The sequence below is a fragment of the Arachis ipaensis genome, chromosome B9 (assembly GCF_059453495.1).
Source record: "Arachis ipaensis isolate K30076 ecotype BB chromosome B9, ASM5945349v1, whole genome shotgun sequence".
Lineage (NCBI taxonomy): Eukaryota > Viridiplantae > Streptophyta > Magnoliopsida > Fabales > Fabaceae > Arachis > Arachis ipaensis.
Window position 1 is genome coordinate 108,380,094 of NC_142444.1, and position 13,874 is coordinate 108,393,967.

Consider the following 13,874-nt stretch of genomic DNA (forward strand, 5'->3'; position numbering starts at 1 on the left):
CTTAGAGTTTAGTTGTGGCCTCCCAACACCAAACTTAGAGTTTGACAGTGGGGGCTTTGGTTGACTCTGCTTTGAGAGAAGCTTTTTCTGCTTCCTCTCCATGGATGCAGAGAGAGATCCTTGAGTTGTAAACACAAGGTTGTCCCTATTTAATTGAAGGATCAATTCTCCTCTGTCCACATCAATCACAGCTCTTGCTGTGGCTAGGAAAGGTCTTCCTAGGATGATGGACTCATCCTCTTCCTTTCCAGTATCCAGGACTATGAAATCAGCAGGGATGTAAAGGCCTTCAACCTTTACTAACACGTCCTCTACTTGTCCATAAGCCTGTTTTCTTGAATTGTCTGCCATCTCTAATGAGATTTTAGCAGCTTGCACCCCATAGATTCCCAGTTTCTCTATTACAGAGAGGGGCATGAGGTTTATCCCTGAACCAAGGTCACACAGAGCCTTAAAGATCATGGTGCCTATGGTACAAGGTATTATGAACTTTCCAGGATCCTGTTTCTTCTGAGGCAATGTCAGTTGATCCAGATCACTTAGTTCATTGGTGAACAAGGGAGGTTCATCTTCCCAAGTCTCAATACCAAATAATTTGGCATTCAGCTTCATGATTGCACCAAGGAACTTGGCAGCTTGCTCTTCAGTAATATCCTCATTCTCTTCAGAAGAGGAATACTCATCAGCGCTCATGAATGGCATAAGGAGGTTCAATGGAATCTCTATGGTCTCTAGATGAGTCTCTGATTCCTTTGGTTCCTCAGAGGGAAGCTCCTTATTAATCACTGGATGTCCCAGGAGGTCTTCCTCCTTGGGATTCACGTCCTCTCCTTCCCTTACAGGTTCGGCCATGGTGATCAATTCAATGGCCTTGCACTCTCCTTTTGGATTCTCTTCTGTATTGCTTGGGAGAGTACTAGGAGGGATTTCAGTGATCCTTTTACTCAGCTGGCCCACTTGTGCTTCCAAATTTCTAATGGAAGACCTTGTTTCATTCATGAAACTTACAGTGGCCTTAGATAGATCAGAGACTAAATTTGCTAAGCTAGATGGATTCTGCTCAGAATTCTCTCTCTGTTGCTGAGTGGATGATGGAAAAGGTTTATTATTATTAAACCTGTATCTTCTACCATTATTAAAGCCTTGTTGAGGCCTTTGATCCATCCATGAGAGATTTGGATGATTTCTCCATGATGGATTATAGGTGTTTCCATAAGGTTCACCTAAGTAATTCACTTCTGCTATTGCAGGGTTTTCAGGATCATAAGCTTCTTCTTCATAAGAAGCCTCTTGAGTACTGTTGGATGCAGCTTGCACTCCATTCAGACTCTGAGAAATCATATTGACTTGCTGAGTCAATATTTTATTCTGAGCCAATATGGCATTCAGAGTATCAATTTCAAGAACTCCCTTCTTCATAGGCGTCCCATTACTCACAGGATTCCTCTCAGAAGTGTACATGAACTGGTTATTAGCAACCATGTCAATGAGTTCTTGAGCTTCTGCAGGCGTTTTTTTAGGTGAATGGATCCAACTGCAGAAGTATCCAATGACATCTTTGATAGCTCAGATAAACCATCATAGAATATATCCAGGATGGTCCATTCTGAAAGCATGTCAGAAGGACACTTTTTGGTCAGCTGCTTGTATCTTTCCCAAGCTTCATAGAGGGATTTACCTTCCTTCTGTCTGAAGGTCTGAACATCCACTCTAAGCTTGCTCAGCTTTTGAGGAGGAAAGAACTTGGCTAAGAAAGCCGTGACCAGCTTATCCCAAGAGTTCAGGCTATCTCTGGGTTGAGAGTCCAACCACACTCTAGCTCTGTCTCTTACAGCAAAAGGGAAAAGCATAAGCCTGTAGACTTCAGGATCTACTCCATTAGTCTTAACAGTATCACAGATCTGCAAGAATTCAGTTAAGAACTGAAAAGGATCTTCAGATGGAAGTCTATGAAACTTGCAGTTCTGCTGCATCAGAGAAACTAGCTAAGGTTTTAGCTCAAAGTTATTTGCTCCAATGGCAGGAATGGAGATGCTTCTTCCATGTAAATTGGAATTAGGTGCAGTAAAGTCACCGAGAATTCTCCTTGCATTATTGTTGTTGGGTTCGGCTGCCATCTCCTTTACTTGTTCGAAATTTTCAATAAGGTTGTCTCTGGATTGTTGTAATTTAGCTTCTTTTAGTTTCCTCTTCAGAGTCCTTTCAGGTTCTGGATCAGCTTCAACAAGAATGCCTTTTTCTTTGTCCCTGCTCATAAGAAAGAGAAGAGAAAAAGAAAAAAAAAGAGGAATCCTCTATGTCACAGTAAAGAGGTTCCTTATTGTTAGTAGAAGAAGAAAAGGAATAGGGGTGAAGAAGAATGAAGAATCCAAACACAAAGGTGATGATAGGAGCAGAGATGTGAGATGAAGAGAAGTGTTAGTAGATGAATAAATAAATAGAAGGGGATGAGAGGAGGAGAGAATTTTCGAAAATAATTTTTGAAAAAGAGTTAGTGATTTTCAAAAATAGTTTTTGAAAAAGGTTAGTAGTTTTTCGAAAATTCAAATAAAAAATAAAATAAATAGTCTAATTAAAAAGAAATTTTGAAAAAGAGGGAAGATTTTTTCGAAAATTAGAGAGAGAGAGTTAGTTAGGTAGTTTTGAAAAAAGTAAGAAACAAACAAAAAGTTAGTTAGTTAGTTGAAACAAATTTTGAAAAGATAAGAAGTTAGGAAGTTAGAAAAGATATTTTGCAATCACTTTTTTTTTTTTGAAAAAGGTAAGATAAGAAGATATTTTTGAAAAGATATGATAGAAATTAGTTTTTGAAAAAGATTTGATTTTTAAAATCTCAATTAATGACTTGATTCACAAGAAATCACAAGATATGATTCTAGAACTTAAAGTTTGAATCTTTCTTAACAAGTAAGTAACAAACTTGAAATTTTTGAATCAAAACATTAATTGATGATGTTATTTTCGAAAATATGATGTAAAATTAAGAAAAAGATTTTTGAAAAATATTTTTGAAATTTTCGAAAATAACTAAAAAAAATTGAAAAAGGATTTGATTTTTGAAAAAGATTTTGAAAAAGATAAGATTTTTTTTTAAATTGAAAATTTGATTTGACTCATGAAAACAACTAGATTTTAAAAATTTTTAAAAAAGTCAAATCTAATTTTCGAAATTTTAAGAGAGAAAAAGGGAAAGATATTTTTTTATTTTTGAATTTTTATGATGAGAGAGAAAAACAAGAAAAATGATGCAATGCATGAAAGTTATGGATCAAAACAATGAATGCATGCAAGAATACTATGAATGTCAAGATGAACACCAAGAACACTATGAAGATTATGATGAACATCAAGAACACATTTTTGAAAAATTTTTAATGCAAAGAAAACATGCAAGACACCAAACTTAGAATTCTTTAATGCTTAGACATAAAGAATTCAGGAATGCATATGAAAAACAAGAAAAGACACAAAACATGCAAATGCAAAGATCAAACAAGAAGACTTACCAAGAACAACTTGAAGATCATGAAGAACACTATGATGCATGAATTTTTCGAAAAATGCAAGATGAATATGCAATTTACACCAAACTTATAACATGACTCAAGACTCAAACAAGAAACACAATAAATATTTTTTATTTTTACGATTTTATAATTTTTTTTGTATTTTTTTCGAAAATTATTTGAAAAACAAAAATAAGAATTCCAAAATTTTTAATATGAATTCCAGGACTCTAGCATTCTTAGTCTAAAGCTCCAATCTGAGGGTCAGGCATGGCTTAATAGCCAGCCAAGCTTTAGTAAAAATATGAGTGTAATTCATTCAATTTTAAGCCAAGACCTCAGTCCAAAAGAATTTAGACATGGCTTTACAGCCAGCCAGGCTTTAGCATGCTTCATGAAACACTAGAATTCATTCTTAAAAATTCTGAAGAAAAATTATATTTTTGAAAACATTTTTATTTTAAAATTTTTTTTTCGAAAACAAAGGAGACATTTTTGAAAGATTTTTGAAAAATTTTTTTGAAAATAAAACAAAAAGAAAATTACCTAATCTGAGCAACAAGATGAACCGTCAGTTGTTCAAACACGAACAATCCCCAGAAACGGCGCCAAAAACTTGGTGTTGTTGCCGGATCAAACTTGGCACTGATGTTACCGGACCAAAAGCTTGCCGAAAACTCGAACAATCCCCGGCAACGGCGCCAAAAATTTGGTGCACGAAATTGTGATCTCTGGTAATGGCTCCAAAAACTTGGTGCTCTAATCTCAATTCATAATTTGTCACAACTACGATACAACTAACCAGCAAGTGCACTGGGTCGTCCAAGTAATAAACCTTACGTGAGTAAGGGTCGATCCCACGGAGATTGTTGGTAAAAAGCAAGCTATGGTCACCTTGTAAATCTCAGTCAGGCGGATATAAAACAGTTATGGAGTTTTCGAAAATAAAATAATAAAATAAGGATAGAAATACTTATGTAAATCATTGGTGAGAATTTCAGATAAGCGCATAGAGATGCTTTCGTTCCTCTGAACCTCTGCTTTCCTACTGTCTTCATCCAATCAATCCTACTCCTTTCCATGGCTGGCTTTTTGTAAGGATGTCACCGGTGCCAATGGCTACTTTCAATCCTCTCAGGAAAATGGTCCAAATGCTCTGTCACTGCACGGCTAATCGTCTGGAGGCATCACCCTTGTCGATGGCTGCATCCTATTCCTCTCTGTGAAAATGGTCCGATGCGCTGTCACTGCATGGCTAATCATCTGGAGGTTCTCGCTCATACTGGAATAGGATTTACTATCCTTTTGCGTCTGTCACTACGCTCAGCACTCGCGAGTTTGAAGTTCGTCACAGTCATTCAATCCCAGAGTCCTACTCGGAATACCACAGACAAGGTTTAGACTTTCCAGACTCTCATGAATGCCGCCATCAATCTAGCTTATACCACGAAGATTCTGATTAAGAGATCTAAGAGATACTCATTCAGTCGAACGTAGAATGGAAGTGGTTGTCAGGCACGCGTTCATAGGGAATGATGATGATTGTCACGTTCATCACATTCAGGTTGAAGTGCGAATGAATATCTTAAAAGCGAAATAAGATGAATTGAATAGAAAAATAGTAGTACTTTGCATTAATCTTTGAGGAACAGCAGAGCTCCACACCTTAATCTATGGAGTGTAGAAACTCTACCGTTAAAAATACATAAGTGAAAGGTTTAGGCATGGCCGAGAGGCCAGCCCCTCTGATCTATGAACCAGGCATCCAAAGATGATTCCAAAGATGTCTAATACAATAGTAAAAGGTCCTATTTATAATAAACTAGCTACTAGGGTTTACAGAAGTAAGTAATTGATGCATAAATCCACTTCCGGGGCCCACTTGGTGTGTGCTTGGGCTGAGCTTGAAGTCTACATGTGGAGAGGTCATTCTTGGAGTCGAACGCCAGCTTTTGTGCCAGTTTGGGCGTTGAACTCCACTTTGCAACTTGTTTCTGGCGCTGGATGCCAGAATTGGGCAAAGAGCTGGCGTTGAATGCCAGTTTGCATCGTCTAAACTTGGGCAAAGTATGGACTATTATATATTGCTGGGAAGCCCTGAATGTCCACTTTCTAATGCAATTGGAAGCGCGCCATTTTGAGTTCTGTAGCTCCAGAAAATCCATTTTGAGTGCAGGGAGGTCAGAATCCAACAGCATCAGCAGTCCTTCTTCAACCTTTGAATATGATTTTTGCTCAAGTCCCTCAATTTCAGCCAGAAAATACCTGAAATCACAGAAAAACACACAAACTCATAGTAAAGTCCAGAAATGTGAATTTAACATAAAAACTAATGAAAACATCCCTAAAAGTAACTAGATTCTACTAAAAATAATGCCAAAAAGCGTATAAATTATCCGCTCATCAACGGGAGGATAAGAAGGTATTCATTGTTATAGTTCCTTTCTACCAGGATGGGGAACATCTGCTCACAGTAGCGATTGGAAAATCGCGCAGCGTCCTTTGCTGGAAAGGCTTTCTCCTTTTCGTCAACCTTTATTATCCTCTTGACTCGTTTTGTTGAGGGCTTGCCTGCGGTTGAAGAAGGCTCTGCCACTAATGCTCTTTTAGTTCCTCTTCTTGCTGGTGGTCTGGAAGTTGCTTTCTCCTTTCCTTTCTTGGGGGCCATCCTGAAAGAAGGGAAGAGAAAGAAAATTAAATGCAAAGAGAGATACAGCAAGGAAGGAAACGGAAAAGAGGGTGAATGATGCACAGTAAAATGTAGATGACATTAACACATGCTCTCGAGTACATATGAAAAGCCATCAATGGGAAATAGCTAGTGCATAAAAAGACAAGTGAATGCAAGGTGTTTATTGGCATGCTGGCAAAGGGCATGAGTAGCATAGACCAAGCATTACTTTGTAACAAACCATCACGTTTGTATTGACAATTGAATTCAATTAATAAAATAATAGGGGAAAGTTGTGAAAAGCAAGCATTGAATAGTATAGGAACATAGAGAAGTGCATAATGCCATATAGGCTTTTTCACAAACACATAGCATGCATGTTAAACAAGATGTAAAAAGTGTGAAATTGAACGTGCAAGCAATCCCCTAAGAAAAAATAATAATAATAATTGTCAAATAAATTGTAACAAGTCACAAGCATATGGTGAGGGATAATGACTCAAAAAAATTTCTAACACCATGTAAAAAGGGAAAAGAAGAATAGAGAAAATAAAAGTTTGAAAAGAAAAAGAAAAGAAAAAGAAAATAATAATATATACATAATATAATAAGAATGATAGAAAAGAGAAGAAGGAAGAAGAAGGTAAAACCTTGTTAATGGAGGAGAGAGAGAGAGAGTGAGATAGAAAGGAGAAGGGGGAAAGAAGAAAGAAGGAGGGAAAAGAAAAATTAAGATTTGGAGGAAAGAAAGATAAGATAATTTGGCAATTGGGGTTTAGCTGTGCGGCGCATGTGACACGGCCGCCTGGGGTATGCATTCGCATGGGGGCACGTCAGGGAAGGGGACGCGATCGCGTCGGTCCCGCGGTCGCGTGACCTATGTTGCGCTGCTGGCGCGAGTGCAGCCTCGCTCCAGCACAACTCTCTGTTCGATTCATTTTAATTGCCAAAATTGGGCGACGCGATCGCGTGGGTCATGCGATCGCGTGAGTGTGCGTCATAAGATGGGGGACACGGCTGCGTCAGTGACGCGGTCGCGTGACAAGGATTGTGCTTCCAGCACCAATCCAGCACCATTCTCGCACAATATAGCACTGTGCACCCCTTTACGTCGAAAATGCAAGGCACGCGGTCGCGTGAGGCACGCGGTCGTGTGGGAGGCCATGATGTCCAAGTGACGCGGTCGCGTCAGCAACGCGGTCGCGTGGAGTAATTTGTGCCATTGGCACGACTCCAGCGCTCCTCCTGCGTAACTTTCTGTTCATTTTTATTTTTCTTTACTCCTCCTACCACGCGGACGCGTCGCTGATGCGATCGCGTCGCGCGACGAAATTTTTTTTTTTTTTAGAAAGATAAAGACATGTAATTGAAAGAGCACGGAAGCGCTAATAAAGAGAAGAGTTATTAAAGAAGAAAAAACTAAAAGTGAAGAAAGGAATGATCATACCGCGGTGGGTTGTCTCCCACCAAGCACTTTGCTTTTGCGTCCGTAAGTTGGACGCTCCACTAGCTCAATCTGCTGCTATGTGGGGATCTTCCAAGTGGAAGATCTCAAGCTCCTTATTTTTCTGCACCTTCTCACCATGGTACAGCTTCAGGCGGTGTCCATTAACCTTAATAAGTTCAGAACTTGAAGGATGGCTTAGGTGATAGACTCCATACGGTTCAGTCTTCTCTATTTTGTATGGACCTTCCCATTTTGATCTCAACTTACTGGGCATGAGCCTCAGTCGAGATTTGTAAAGGATAACAAAATATCCAGGTTGGAACTCTCTCTTCTTGATGTTTTGATCATGCACAGCTTTCATCTTTTCCTTGTATATTCTGGAGTTCTCATAAGCTTCTAGGCGAAGGTTCTCCAGTTCCTGTAGTTGCAACTTTCTTTCAGTTCTGGCTTTCTCAATTTCCATGTTACACTCCTTAACTGCCTAGAAGGCTCTGTGTTCGATTTCAACTGGAAGATGGCAAGCTTTTCCATAAACTATGCGAAAGGGACTCATCCCAATGGGTGTCTTGTATGCTGTTCTGTATGCCCACAGTGCATCTTGTAGTCTGGTGCTCCAGTCTTTTCTATGAGGCTTTACTATCTTCTGCAGGATACGCTTAATTTCTCTGTTTGACACCTCGGCTTGCCCATTAGTTTGGGGATGGTAAGCTGTTGCAACTTTATGGATTATCCCATGCTTCTTCATCAATCCTGTTAGTCTCCTATTACAAAAATGGGTGCCTTGATCGCTCACGATCGCTCGTGGTGATCCAAAGCGGCATATAATATGGTTTCTCACAAAGAAACAACAGTGTTAGCATCAACAGTGCGGGTAGGAATTGCTTCCACCCATTTCGAAACATAATCCACAGCTAACAATATATAAAAATATCCACTAGAATTTGGAAATGGACCCATGAAGTCAATCCCCCAGACATCAAAAATTTTACAGAAAAGCATATATTGTTGAGGCATCTCATCCCTCTTGGATATGTTACCAAATTTCTGGCATGGGTGACAAGATTTACAAAACTCAGCGGCATCTCTAAAAAGAGTAGGCCACCAGAATCCGCAGTCTAAGATCTTTCTAGCTGTTCTTTGAGGGCCAAAGTGTCCTCCACTCTCAGATGAGTGACAGGCCTCTAAAATGGACTGGAATTCTGATTGAGGTACACAACGTCTAATTATCTGGTCAGCGCCACATCTCCATAAATATGGGTCATCCCATATATAATATTTAGACTCGCTTTTCAACTTGTCTTTTTGATGTTTAGAAAAATGTGGAGGAAATGTGTGGCTAACTAAATAATTAGCAACCGGTGCGTACCAAGGGACTACCTCAGATATTGCTTGCAGGTTGTCAAAAGGAAAATTATCATCTATAGGAGTAGAATCATCCTTAATATGTTCAAGGCGACTCAAGTGGTCCACTACTAAATTTTGATTACCACTCCTATCCTTTATTTCTAAATCAAATTCTTGTAACAGCAGTATCCAACGTATAAGTCTTGGTTTGGATTCCTTTTTAGCTAATAAATACTTTAGAGCTGCATGGTCCGAATACACTACCACTCTAGTACCAAGTAAATAAGCTCGGAATTTATCCAGAGCGAAAACAATAGCAAGTAGCTCTTTCTTATTAGTAGTATAATTGGACTGGGCAGTGTCTAAAGTCTTAGACGCATAGGCAATAACAAAAGGATCCTTACCTTCACACTGAGCCAGCGCTGCTCCTACTGCATGGTTGGAAGCGTCGCACATGATTTCAAACGGCTGGCTCCAGTCGGGTCCTCTCACAATTGGGGCTTGAGTTAGAGCAGTCTTCAGCTTATCAAATGCTTGTTTGCAATCTTCACTGAACTCGAACTCAATGTCCTTCTGCAGTAATCTGGATAAGGGAAGTGCCACCTTATTAAAGTCCTTAATAAATCTCCTGTAGAAACCTGCATGGCCAAGGAACGAACGGACGTCCCTCACAGAAGAGGGATAAGGTAAACTAGAAATAACATTCACCTTTGCTGGGTCTACAGAAATGCCATTATTAGATACCACATGTCCCAATACAATCCCTTGCTTTACCATAAAGTGGCATTTTTCGAAATTCAATACAAGGTTTGTATTAATACATTTATCTAATACTCTAGATAATCCATCTAAGCAAAGGTTAAAAGAATCACCATAAACGCTAAAATCGTCCATAAAAACTTCCATACAGTCCTCAATAAGATCAGAGAAAAGGCTCATCATGCACATTTGGAAAGTAGCTGGTGCATTGCACAAGCCAAAGGGCATTCTCTTATAAGCATAGGTCCCAAAAGGACATATAAAAGTAGTCTTTTCCTGATCCTCAGGAGCTATATGAATTTGGAAATAACATGTGTAACCATCTAAAAAGCAATAATGTGATTTACCTGACAGGCGATCCAGCATTTGATCAATGAATGGAAGTGGGTAGTGATCCTTACGGGTAGCTTGGTTGAGACGCCTGTAATCAATGCAGACTCTCCAAGCATTCTGAACTCTAGTTGCTATGAGCTCTCCATGCTCATTCTTCACGGTAGTGACTCCGGACTTCTTGGGCACCACTTGTACTGGGCTTACCCATTCACTGTCTGAAATGGGATATATGATACCGGCTTCCAATAATATGGTCACTTCCTTTTTGACAACTTCCAAGATGGTGGGATTCAATCTTCTCTGGGGTTGACGGACAAGTCTTGCTCCCTCTTCTAAAAATATTCTGTGCTCGCATACTTGAGGGTCGATTCCCAATATGTCTGCCAAACTCCACCCAATTGCTTTCTTATGCTTCCTCAGCACATCAAGTAACTGCTCTTCTTGTTGAGAAGTCAGTTCTCTTGCAATAATAACCAGAAGCTTCTGCTCATCCTCAAGGTAAGCATATTTGAGATGTGGAGGGAGAGGTTTCAATTCTAATTTTTGATCATGGGCAGGCTCTGGATTATCTGGGGTTTGTGAAAATGACGAAGTGTCCTCATTGTCAGTCAAGAGGGTCCCCACACTTGGACCTTGTCCAGTGTGCCTCTCTTCAAACTCTTCTTTTTGAACTTCAGCTACACTCTCGTCTATGACATCACACTAGAAGATAGAACGATCTTCTGGGGGGTTGTCAATGACTCCATTCAGATTGAAGATCACTATGCGGCCATCTATTTCAAAGGAGTATGTTCCTGAAAAAGCATCCAATTTGAATTTTGATGTCTTCAGGAATGGTCTTCCAAGTAGGATTGATGATGGCTTATCTGAATCATTATGGGGCATCTCCAAGATATAAAAATCAGTAGGAAATATGAGCCCTTTAATGTTCACTAAAATATCTTCAGCAACTCCAGCCACTGTAATAATGCTTTTATCTGCTAACACAAAACGAGCTGCCGACCTTTTTAAGGGAGGGAGCCTCAAAACATCATATATAGACAAAGGCATTATACTGACACATGCTCCTAAATCACACATGCAATCATAAATTACTACACCACCAATAGTACAACTAACTATGCAAGGACCTGGATCACTACATTTTTCAGGTAATCCTCCCATTAAAGCAGATATAGAACTACCTAAAGGAATAGTTTCTAATTCATTAATTTTGTCTTTATGGATACATAAGTCTTTTAGAAACTTTGCATATTTAGGTACTTGCTGAATAACATCAAAAAGGAGAACAGTTACCTCAACCTTTTTGAATATTTCTACCATTTTAGGATCAGGTTGCAGCTGCTTCCTGGGCTTCCTTGCAAGTTGTGGAAATGGAATAGGGGTAGTGTTTTCTGTGGTGCCTGCGCCTTTTGGTGCTTCTTCCTGTGGTTGAGCTATCTCTTCTTCAGTTATGTCTTGTATGTCCTCTTCCTCTTCAACATCTTCGATTTCTACCACCTCTTCAGCTGAGGCGTATTCTGGTGAGCTTGGTTCCTCCTGATTTCTCTCCTGCAGTGTGGTTCCGGACCTCAGGATGATGGCATTAATGCCTCCCTTCGGATTGGGTAATGGTTGAGAGGGGATTCCAGTGGTGCTTGAAGGTTGGTTACTGGAATTTTGTGCTGAAGCAAGTTGTGTCAATAAAGCTTGTAGAGTAGAGGTGAAACCATTCAGACTGGCGTTAATATTGTTCACGATGGTATTTTCCATGGCCAGTTGTCTTTTCTCAAAAGCTTGTAATAAATCTTCATTAGAAGATACAGAAGAATGAGTAAACTAAGAGGTTTGCTGCTGATTGTTCGGTGGTCCTTGGTTTTGCCTTAGGTGAGGTGCTCGGTAAGGTTGATTTTACTGCCTATTGTTATTATTATTCCACCTCTGATTTCCCTGATTATCTCTGCCTCCCCTATTATTGTTGTCCCTCCAATTCTGGTTTGAATTGTCCTGCCATCCATGGTTATTATTTCCACTTTGATTGTACCCTTGGTTGGGACGGTCATAGAAGTTGTGAGTGGATGCCACCATGTTGTCTTCTTGTTGGAGCTACGGGTATTCATCAGTGTAGTGGCTGTAATCAGCACAAATTCCGCAAATTCTTTATGGAACTAGTTGTTGGTTTTGCTGCGGTTGAGTTTGCTGAGCTTGTTAATTCAACTGCATTTGCTTCAGCAGGTTGGTCATCTCACAGATGCTTCAATTTAGAGCAGCAATCTCTATGCCAGAAGATACTTCTGCAACAGCTTTTGAACGACCTTGCTTCTGTCTGTGGTTCTGAGTAGATTCAGCTAAATCACTGATCAATTGCCATGCTTCATCAGTGGTCTTGTACTTTTTCATAGACCCATTGCTGGCACTTTCCAATGTGGTCTTATCTTGGGGTCTCATACCTTGTGTGATATAGCTGAGTAGCACGATCTTGTCAATTATGTGGTGGGGGCATGCTTCCAGAAGATTATTGAAACGCTCCCAGTATTCAAAGAGAGTCTCATTGTCGTCCTGAACAATTGTAGAGATATCCTTCCTCAGTTTATCAGTAACTTCAGATGGAAAGAATTTCTCCAGAAACTCCTTTCTGAGTGTATCCCAGTTGGATACATTTGCTAGAGGTTGAGTGTAGTACCACTCTCTTGCTTTTCCCTCAAGAGAGAACGGAAAAGCTTTCAGCAGAATTGAAGTTTCATCAGTGCCATCACGCCTAATAGTAGAACAGGCTGCCTGAAAATCTCTCAAGTGCTTGATTGGCTCTTGAGCAAGTAGGCCATGAAACTTGGGCATCAAATTTAGCAGTGCGGTCTTTATTTCAAAATTGGTAGCTACCGCTGGATGATGCGCTTGAAACTGTTGCATTGTAAAATCAGGAGCTCCTTCCTCCTGAATGGTAACTCTTCTAGCTGCCATATTTTCTGCGCGTAAAACAACTGAATCAGTAGAACGGGGGCTGGTTTCTTCCTCAAATTCACTTTCAGATCCGCCCTCAGAGTGGGCTAACCTACGCTGTTCTCGCCTTATTCGTGAAATAGTCCTTTCAATTTCAGGATCGAATATTAGCAAGCGCGGATTAGGAAGTGAACGTGTCATTTGACGGAAGAAACATGCAGCTCATAATAGCAAAATTAAATAAAATGCAAATAAATAAATTCTAATTAATAAAATTAGCACTCTATTGCAACTCCCCGGCAACGGTGCCAAAAATTGATGGGAAGTAGAAGCTGGTGAATTAAAAATTTATTAAAATGGTTATGTTGCGAGTATAGTTCTTAACTCACCGAAAATCTGCCTATCAATTTAGAAATATGTCACAGAGAGTTTAAATTAAAATTACTGGGAGTTTTAAGTCCCAGGTCGTCTCCCAACGAGTTACAGAAAAGTGTGCTGTTTTATTAATCAGATGTTCCAAGAAGTTGAGCTAAGTAAATTGGAATTTAAATTGAGGAATTTTAAATAATATAAATAAAAGCCTTGACTGGGAATTGATTAGTTAGAATCTCTATCATTGATGGAGTGATTTTTAAGATTGATTTATAATTAAAGGTTACTCTGTTTGGTTATCCTTTACTAGATAAGGGAAAGTCAAACAAGTTGGACTGCCAGATCTATTCACGAGTTACAACCCACTTAGTTCAAAGGGATTGGCGTTGGTGACAGGATAGCAATCCAACATTTAACCCAACTATAAATTTCTCCTTCAATCCTTCCAACTCAAGAGTTCTTTTTAATCAACTCCCTATCAAGTAATGAAATTACTCACGCATTGTAAATAAAGAATCCATGG

The 13,874-nt window shown here is 39.5% G+C and overlaps 1 non-coding gene and 1 pseudogene across 1 annotated transcript; both read left to right on the top strand.

The window, feature by feature from the left end:
- LOC107633182 (uncharacterized) overlaps nt 1-13,874 on the top strand; it is a 43,600-nt pseudogene that overhangs the window by 16,097 nt on the left and 13,629 nt on the right.
- LOC148545845 (small nucleolar RNA R71) lies at nt 12,525-12,631 on the top strand. Its single transcript, XR_015901080.1, has one exon. It is a non-coding gene; the product is annotated as a small nucleolar RNA R71 (small nucleolar RNA).